The sequence below is a fragment of the Panthera uncia genome, assembly GCF_023721935.1.
Source record: "Panthera uncia isolate 11264 chromosome E2 unlocalized genomic scaffold, Puncia_PCG_1.0 HiC_scaffold_20, whole genome shotgun sequence".
In the NCBI taxonomy this organism is placed as follows: domain Eukaryota; kingdom Metazoa; phylum Chordata; class Mammalia; order Carnivora; family Felidae; genus Panthera; species Panthera uncia.
The window spans coordinates 21,498,218-21,508,064 of NW_026057589.1; positions in this window are offsets into that span (position 1 = coordinate 21,498,218).

Consider the following 9,847-nt stretch of genomic DNA (forward strand, 5'->3'; position numbering starts at 1 on the left):
CTCCCGCCTTGTGTATGAGGAGGAAGAGGAAGGCCGAGAGAGAGACAGAGACAGAGACCGTAGATAGCTCTTGACAGTGTCCCAGGACTTGAATCCGATTGACGTGAGGCTTGGAGGCCCTCCCTCTGCTGACGTTCCAGGAAAGACTCGGTGGCCCCCAGTCGCCCCCGACTCAGGTTGGCATAAATGGGTTTCTGTGATGGGCCATCAAAACCGAACCCCGAACGAAACAATATAAAACACCAACTAAAACAACAGACACCTTGACTGGGACATCTGAGCAAGCCGGGGGCCCCCTGGGATCCACTGGGACAGCGTTTGGATTCCTGCCCCACGCTCGGTTGCCACATAAAGAAACAGGCCCAAGTCACAGTGTGGGGCCACCGCCAAGGCTCCTGAGAGGCCACATCCTGCCTGTGACCGCCCGGAGGCCTCACCTCCCGTAGCACTCCCACGTGATCTGCCGCCCCGCATTCCACACCCACACCTCCGGCTCTGAGATCGGCAGACGTCTGGCAAGTTCCGTCTTCAACCCCGGAACTTGTTGAACAGGTGCCTTGAGGTGGGCGAGTCCCCTGCCCGCGAGGCCCTACCCCGCCGGGACCAGGCTGGAGCGTGTGTTGTGGGGGCGTCGCTTGGGGCCGTTGTGATTTCCCGAGTCACGTGCCAAGGCGAGCGGCTAACATTCGCCCCTTCCGCCACCACCCCGTTGGAAGGATGCCATCGTCCGCATTGATGGCAGAGAGAGTTGAGGCTCGGTTACTGCTAGCTTCTTGCTCAAGGGTATCCAGTTTCTACGTGTGGGAGCCAGACGTTCTTTTGCATGAGGTCGGCAAGGCTGATCATGACCACCTTCAAATATAAACAGGGGGCAGAAAGTGGTATAAGGAACCTCTTTGGACTTGCCAGCCAGCTACCATTGTTCATCTATACCCTCAACTTTTTTGCGAGGACAGAGGCTGGCGTACTTTGTGTTTTATTATCATTTTAAAAAGTTTATTTTTGAGAGACAGTGTGAGCGGGGGAGGGGCAGAAAGAGAGGGGGACAGAGGATCCGAAGCGGGCTCTGTGCTGACAGCAGGGAGCCCGGGGCAGGGCTTGAACTCACGAACCACGGGATGACCCCCTGAGCTGAGGTCAGCCGTTCAACTAACTGAGCCACTCCAAGGCTGGAGTACTTTAAAGCAAATCCTAGACGTGCTATACATCCCCTCTGAAGGCTCCAGAATGTATCCCTAACAGACGAGGATTTTTTTTTTTTTTTTTTTTTTTTTTTTTTTTCATTGTCATAAGACCACTGGTCGGGAAAGTTCGCGTTGGAACTACCCCTCTGTGTAACCAGGGAGGAAGCAGACAGTTTCAGCCCAGTCCCGTTCTTCCAAGGTGGGCAGGTTCATTACAGCAGCAGGTCCCAAAGCAGGTGCCCCAGACCAGCATCCCTGGGGACCTCGCTAGAAATGCCCGTTCCCAGGCCCACCCCAGACCTGCTGAGTCAGCAACTCGGAGGCTGGGCCAAGCAATCCGTGTTTGAACACACCCTCCCTGGGATTCTGATGCCAGCTCAAGCTTGAGAGAGCCTGACCGATCTCACGCGGCTGCGATTCTGTTCTTGCATTTACTCATTTTATTATTTATGCACATTCTGATCATTCCCCGCACGGGCTGCTGAGGGGCTGGTCTTCAGTGGTATTGTTTTCTGGTCAGAATCAGCGACCCCCGGAGCCGGGTGGTTAGCAGGTGAGACCTGGCTCTTCCTCTCACTTCCTAGGTGGCCCCACGTCCGAGCCTCTCCCTCCGTGAAATGCGCGGCTGGTGGCACCTGTCTCCTGGTTAAAGTCTATAAAGCACCTACAGTGGTTCCTGGTTCCCAGCACCTGTTACGGAAGGACCAGCTGTTCTTACAAACGGGGGTGGCGAGGCTGAGCTAGGATGAGAAGGAGCCCGATTCTCAGGGGCAGGGCTGGGAGTAGGCCTCTGGGGAGGGTGTGCAGGAGATCTGGGGGCCTGCTGGGAAAACCAGGGACCCCCCCTTGAGGCGGAGAAGCTGCCAGGCAGTGACGTGGCAGGAGATGGAGGGGAAGGAACTCACGGTTGCCCAGGGCGATGGGCTTCTCGAAGTCCCAGAGGGAGGACCAAGGGGGCCGCTGTAAGAGCTGTGAGGCCTCCGGGAGCCCCAGGAGGGTTCCCCGGCCCTCCAGGGCCCAGCCGGGAAACAGGGACAAACAACCAAGGAGCGAGGGGGGCGGGGGGGCCCTGGACTCCGGGAAGGCTCGGGGCCAGGAGGTTGGGGCTGGGTTCAGAGCAAACACTGAGGACAGCACTACCCCAGCCCCACCCCCCAGGGCTTGGAAACAGGAGTTCTGTATTATTATCTTAAATAGGACAGACTCTCAGACCCTTCCTTTAGATGAGAAATCTAACAGGGGGATAGAAATCTTGTTTCCTTTTCCATCGGAGAGAAGAGTCACTGGGTTTAATGTGTGAGAGGAGGGAGGTGCCGATCCAGGAACACAGGGCACGCTTTGCCGTGATTCCGCAGACCCACTGGTGGGCATGAGTGAGGGCTCACGGTATGGACTCACCAGGAATTTCATATTTTCCCTTTCCCCTGTCTTGCTTTTCCTCCACTCCCCTCCCTCTGGAAGCCATAGTTTGTTCTCTGTACTTAGGAGTCTATTTCTCTGTTTATTGTTTGGTTGGTTTGGTTTGGAGTTTGGGGGGATTTGGAGGGGGGGATCTACATATAAGTGAAACCATATGGTGTCTTTCTCTGACTTATCTCACTTAACATATTGTTCTCCGGGTCCATCCATGTTGTTGCAAATGGCAAGATTCCATTCTTTCTTGTGGCCAAGTTTCCATTGTATAAATATATACCGCCTCTTCTGTATCCATTCATCTACCGGTGGACACAAGTGGCTTTTTAAAAAACGTTTACTTATTTATTTGAGAAAGAGGGAAAGAGAGCAGGAGAGGGGCAGATAGAGAGGGAGAGAGAGAATCCCGCGCAGAGCCCAACGCAGGGCTTGATCTCACGGTTCGCAAGATCATGACCTGAGCCGAAGTCAGGAGTCAGACGCTTAAGTGACTGAGCCACTCAGGAACCCCAAATTGCTTAGTTATCTTGATTATGGTAAATAATGCTGTAATAAACAGGGATGTATATATCTTTTCAAATTCACGTTTCCATTTTCTTTGGGTAAATACCTAGAAGTGGGACGACTTCATCATATACTTCTAGTTTTCATTTTTTGAGGAGCCTCCAGACTGCTTTCCCCAGTGGCTGCACCAGTTTGCATTCCCACCAACAGGTTCCCTTTTCTCCATATCCTTGCCAACACTTACTTCTTGTCTTTTTGGTAGCCATTTTGAGTGGTGTGAGATGACCCCTCCCTGTGGTCTTGATTTGCGTGTCTCCGATGATGAGCGATGTTGAGCATCTTCTCACGTGGCTTTTGGCCATCTGGATGTCTTCTTCGGAAAAATGTGTGTTCGGGTCCTCTGTCTATTTATTATTTTTTATTTCTGACCTCCTTAATTTCTTTTATTTTTACTTATTTTTTAATTTATATCCACGTTAGTTAGCATATAGCACTATATGATTTCAGGAGTAGATTCTCATGATTCATCCCCTACGTATAACACCCAGTGCTCACCCAACAAGTGCCTTCCCAATGCCCTTCACCCATTTAGTCCATCTCCCCACCCACAACCTCCCCAGCAACCCTCAGACTGTTCTCTGTATTCAAGAGTCTCTTACATTTTGTCCCTGTCCTTGTTTTTGCATTATTTTTGCTTCCCTTCCCTTATATTCATCTGTTTCGTGTCTTAACTTCCTCATAGGAGTGAAGTCATATGATATTTGTCTTTCTCTGACTGGCTAATTTCGCTTAGCATAATACCCTCTAGTTGCTAATTTTGCTTAGCGTAATACCCTTCACCCACGTAGTTGCAAATCTTCTGCCTATTTTTTAAAATCAGAGTATTTGTGTTTTGGCGTTTGAGTTATAGGAGTTCTTTATTTATTTGTATAGTAGTCCTTTATGCAACATGCGAATATTTTCTGCCATTCTCTATGGCCGCCTTTTTGTTTGGCTGATGGTTTCCTTCACTGTGCGGAAGCTTTTTGGTTTGATGTAGTCCCATTTGTTTGCTCTTGCTGAGGGATTTCATTAAAAAATATATTTATACTTGCTATAAAATTTACGAATCTACTGAAATCTGTTTTGATTCATGGGTTCACAAAAAAACTTTTTAACTCTAGTGGATCTTCTTCAGAGGATGATGAGGAGTCAACTTGTTACCTTGGAAACTGCTAAACGGAAGGGGTCATGCAGCTATTCTGCCTTTCCCATTCCAGTTGGAAACCCAGTTGGAGTTTCCCTCCTTAGGAAAGTATTCCAGCTGATACTTGGAAGGAATCTGGGGATTAGAATACCACGGCTTTGCCCAACGCATTCGTGAATCTAGACCTTGAGAACCAGTGAGTCCCAACATCACTAAAAGAGACGGGCAGACATTAGGAGCCAGGGGGATGGTGCCCGAGCCTGATCCAGCATCTGGATCACACCCCCAGTTCGCAGGGAGTTCAGAGCACAGAGGAACATGCAGAACTGAACTTGGAGTGTAGACAGTGGGGGATGCTACCTACCGGCCACTGGCCTGGGTTCCTCAACACGCGAATTGTAAGGGGGAGGATGGGGTGGCAGACAGGAAAGTGGCCCCTAACAATATCCATGTCCTAATCCCCAGAGCCCGAGAACATGTGACCTCATGTGTCAAAAGGGACTCTGCAGATGTGACTGTGTTAAGGATCTTGAGATGGGGAGGTGCACCAAGTGTAACCAAAAGGTCCTCATAAAATGGAGCAGGAGGGTCCAAAGAAAGGTGACTCAGCACGAGCAAGACGTGACCAAACATTTCTGGTTTTGAAGATGGACGAAGGCCTCCCGAGCAGAGAGATGCAGTGGCTTCCAGAAGCTGGAAGAGGTAAGGGAATGCACAGTCCCCCCCAAGCCTCTGGGAGGGTCACAGCCCTGCCAGAGCCTTGATCTCAGTCCAGTGTGACTATTGCAGACATCTGACGTCCAGAACCGTAAGGAATCAGATTGGGCCATTTTAGGCCGGTGAGTTTGAGATTATCTTCGACCATAGCAACGGGCAATGAATGTAGAGAGGTGACCTGTCGGTTAAGGCAATTCAAAGCACACGCCAAGTTAGCAAAATGCACAAGAGCACACTAGAGTGCCACGTAAGGAAGCGAAGAGCCTGCGAACATCAAAGTCAGGAGAATGGGCCCATCCGTGCGGCGGGAGGCGGTCGTGGTCTGAGGAGGGCACGTGGCAGGGCTCCCGGGGAGGGTGGCCCCCTCCCCCCTCTCTGTCCCAGCTGGCTGGTGGCTTCAAGGGGGTCACCTGATAAGTCATGAAGCCGCACCTTTGTTTGGTGTGGTTCTTTAAGAGCGTTTTATGTTACATCTAAGGAGGTAAACATAATAACAGTTGCGAGGATGGTTTTGTAGTGTAGAATCAGACCTCCTTCGCAGCCGCAGGAGACGGGCATTTTCTCCCGGTCTTGCTGAGGTTTCTTTGGCCGGCGACGCAGGAAGTGGCCCAGAGAGAAAAGGAAAGAGGTCTGCGGGGCTCATGACTTACATTACGCAAAGGAGCGGGGGCAGGGCAGGCCTGTCAACCAAGGGACCAGGGGTGTGAGAGCGGTGTGCCCGTGTACCTACAAGCCTCAGTGACCTTGCCCCCAGCTGCCACTCTCTGTGCTGTCCCGTGCTGTCTCCCCATTTCCTGGCAAGACCGGGCTCCGCGTGCCCAGCATGGCGACGGGCCCCACGAGGCCCCCTTTCTTGTTTCCTTCTGTCCCCTGCATCATTTCCCCGCTCCCTCTGCCAATGTGTCCTGGGGTCCCCTCCCAGATGACTGGCACTCAAATCTTTGTCTCAGGGTTTGCTGCTGGGGAAACCCCAAGCCAGACACAAAGAGAAGGCGTAACTAGGTGGGAGGAGATGTTAATCGAAAACACACAGATGTTGACGATATCTGTGCCCTGTTTACGTGCCCGGTTCTGCCGTTGGCACTGCCTGGCCCCCGGCTTCCCACGAGCCCTGGCGCATAGAGGCCCTCGATACCTATTTGGTGGACAGACCCATGGGCACACACAGCCGATGTCCCACCTCCCGTTAGAGAAGGTGAGAGGGACCGATCTTTCTTCCTCCCCTCGCAGACTCCTGGCAAAGCTGATACCCTTCCACTAAATTCCCTTTTTTGCTTAAAATAACCAGAGTCGGTTTCTGCTGCTGGCAGCTGGGTCACTTCTGAGACACCCAAGTAACACTTAGCTCTACCTGAAGGCAAAACAGAGCCCGAGCCCCCGGGCAGCTCGGGCAAAAAGTTTGATACGAAGGGGCGGGCGCCTGGCTGGCTCTGTCCGTGAAGCGTTCGACTCTTGATCTTGGAGTTGTGAACTTGAGCCCCACGTCAGGGGTGGGGTTTACTTTTAACAAGTATCTTGTTTTTACAGTTCATTATGGAGAGAGAAGTGAACGGCTCCTCAGCTTTTTTTGTTAATGTTTATTTATTTATTTTGAGACAGAGCGAGCAAGCAAGCAGGGGAGGGTCAGAGAGAGAGAGAGAGAGGGAGAGAGAGAGAATCCCAAGCAGGCTCTGTGCTGTCAGCACAGAGCCTGACTCGGGGCTCGAACTCACGCAATGAGATCATGACCTGAGCCGAAATCAAGGGTTGGACGCCCAACCGACTGAGCCACCCAGGCGCCCCCAGATGTTTTTTTAAGTTTTCCTATCCCCTGATGCTTGCTGAGCTCCAAAGAATAAATAGAATTGTGTTCTGTAACAAAAACAAACATATTTAAAACTTCAACAAAGAAAGGAGAGGAACACAGTACCTCGGGGGACATGGTGATATCACGGGTGGACCCGTGTGGTTGCACACGTGGTTCAAAGTCACGGGCAGGCATTGAAGAAGGTACCGTCAGCTGCCTCGTTCCCCGTCATTTCAGTCAGTCCTTAACAGCCCCTGTAGGGTCCACCTTCTTCTGGTCTGGCTGGTGAGACACGAAGCTCGGGAAGTGGGGCACGTGGTGGAGGGTTCTGGAAAGCGGTGGGAGCGTGAGACCCAAGCCCGTGTGACTGGTTCCCCAAGTGTCTGTGCCAATCCTCTGTCTCCGCAAGTCCTTCCCGCCCTCCCCACTTCCTCTCCACTGCCCGGCTTGGCCCAGAGACCCGTGGGAGAGAGCGTGACGCTCGGGCTCCCGTGAGCTGCTCTCCCCTGGGGCCAGCGTGTGAGTAGGAGAGCCCCCCCTCCCGCAGGCAGGTCCCAGAGGTGGGACCCTGCGAGCGAAGGCAGCTCCCACAGCAGCCCCGCTTCTGGCCCCCGGTGACTTTGACCGGGGGGGGGGGGTTCTGAAAAGGGAGCCTGTCCTCGGCCAGGAGCACCTGCAAATCCACAGGGGCGTGGCTTGGCCCGCTAACCTCTGCCTCACCTGCCCGAGCCCGCCTGGCAGCCTGCTGGGTCCCATCCAGGGTGCACTCGGGGCCGGGTTTCGGGCTTCCCACGGGCAGGGGTGATGCCAGGCCCTGGCTGCGGGCGGCAGGGGGCCACCTCCGCGGGCGTTTCCTCCTGCGCCAGGCCAAGAGCGCGACTGTTCTGATTACGTGTCGGCCAGGAGCCGCAGACGTTGTGCAAACACCCCTCTCTGGGACTAGCTGTCATCTCCCCTTCTCCCCAGCCAGGCTCCTCCAGCCCACCTCCTCGGGGGTCCTGCCTGCTCTCCCGGGTAGACCGTCCCGTGCCCCTTTGTGGGCCCCCACCGGGTCCTGCCCGCGGGGACATCATGACACACGCCATGTGGTCTGCTCCTCCCCCACCAGGCCCAGGGCTCCGGGAGGACAAGGACTCTGTGGAACCCACATCTCCCTCCCCATCTATGGCGCGTCGCAGGCACACGGTAGGTCCTCAGTGTAGGATTATTGAATCAGTGAACGATCAAATGGGTGAGGTTGCGTCTGCCTTCGGAAAGAGGCGGAGAGCTTCTGAGGCGGGGCCTGGGCCTCCTGCGTGCCCTCGTCGGCCCGATGCCTGGCAGCACGGGCTGGCCAGAGCAGACCTGTGAGCCAGGGAATGAACGAATGAAGGAAGGAAGGAAGGCGTTGCTGTGTAGCACGATGGGGATGTGCGCAGGTTCCGGCCCCAAACTCCCGGGACAAGAATTCCGTCTTTCCCTCTTCTCTTGGCGGTGTGGCCGTGATCAGATCACCCAGACACGCTGTGCCCTCCAGCCCACAAAGCTCTGCGGGCGCCGATCGGTAGAAGGGGAAGTCACCCAATGGGGAAAACGGATCCCCAGGGATCTGGGTGGGGGGTCCACACCAGCCGCTCCGGTTTCCTCGTCCGTGGAACGGGGGTGCCGGCGGCTGACAAGGAAGGTGTGCGTTTTGAGGGTCACACGAGGGCAAACACCCGAGTGAGCCCGGACCCTGGACCAAGTCAACAGTTCTGTTCGCCAGTGTTGTTACTCCCCTTCGGCAGACAGTCTCTCTCCTCTGTGCTCGCGCTCAATAAATATTTGTCCGACGAACGAGCCAGCTCTCCGGCCGGTCTGCCGGGTTCAAGGTGCCTGCCCCTTCTCCTCCCGAGCATGTTGTCCAGAGCCTCTGGGTCCGGGGTGGCAGGTGGAGAAAGCTGACCATGGCAGGTGTCGCCACAGCGTGTCACCCACCCCCCTGGGAGCACCCCTGTCTTCCGGGGGGCATGGCCATTGTCCCCCAGCCTCCCCCTGCCTCCCTTCCCTGAGCCCGGGTGGCTCAGTCGGCTGAGTGTCCCGCTCTTGATTTCGGCTCAGGCCCTGATCTCATGGTTTGTGAGTTCGAGCCCCATGTCCAGCTCTGCGCTTAGAGCCTGGAGCCTGCTTGGGCTTCTCTGACTCCCTCTCTCTCTGCACCTCCCCCCGCCCCCGTCTCTCTCTCTCTCTCTCTCTCTCTCAAAAATAAACGTTAAAAAAAAAGGATAAAGACTTTTTCCTGGACCCAGATTCTCATCCAGAATTACACGTGCATTAGATTGCTATAACTCTTTAGTGTCCTTTGATCTGGAATATTCCATGGCCTTTCCTCGTCTTTCACAACGTTGACATTTTTGGAGAGGACAAGTCCATTGTTTCCTAGGATACCTGTCATTCTGGGTGTGATGCCTCCTTCTGATGGGCTTTGGGTCAAGCGTCGCAACAGGAATACCCAGGAGTGAAGTGCACGTCCCCTGCTGCATCTTATCTGGGGTCACACGGTGTCACCTGTCCCATCGCTGGTCCTGGTAATGCTGATCCCTCGGTTAAGGTCAGGTCTGCCAGGTTCCTCCACGGTAACGGGACTGTTTTCCCTCTGTAACTAATAAATGTCTTCTGGGCACCTGGTGTCAGACTGTGTAGATATCTTGTATCTCATGAAGCGTTCACCTGCTTTTATTTGGATTTTAACAGATTTTTTTTTCCCCTGGAGCAAAACTTACCTACAGAGAAATCCACAAAGTGCTCAAGGAACTATTACAAAGTGAACAGGGCAGGGGGGCCAGAGGGGGCCTTTAGTGAGGTGCTCTGGGAGGGGCTCAAGCCTGGGGCTGAAGGCAAGAAGGAGGCCCTCTGAGGAGCGGGGGGGGGGGGGGGGGGGGGGGGGGGGGCGGGGGGGGCCGGCTGGGGTGGGGGTGCTGCTGGCAGAAGCCAGTATAAGTCTAGTTTTCTTGGGAGGGCTCCAGAGCCCAGGGTGAGGTCCCACAGTTTCTTCCTTTCCTTTCCTTTCCTTTCCTTTCCTTTCCTTTCCTTTCCTTT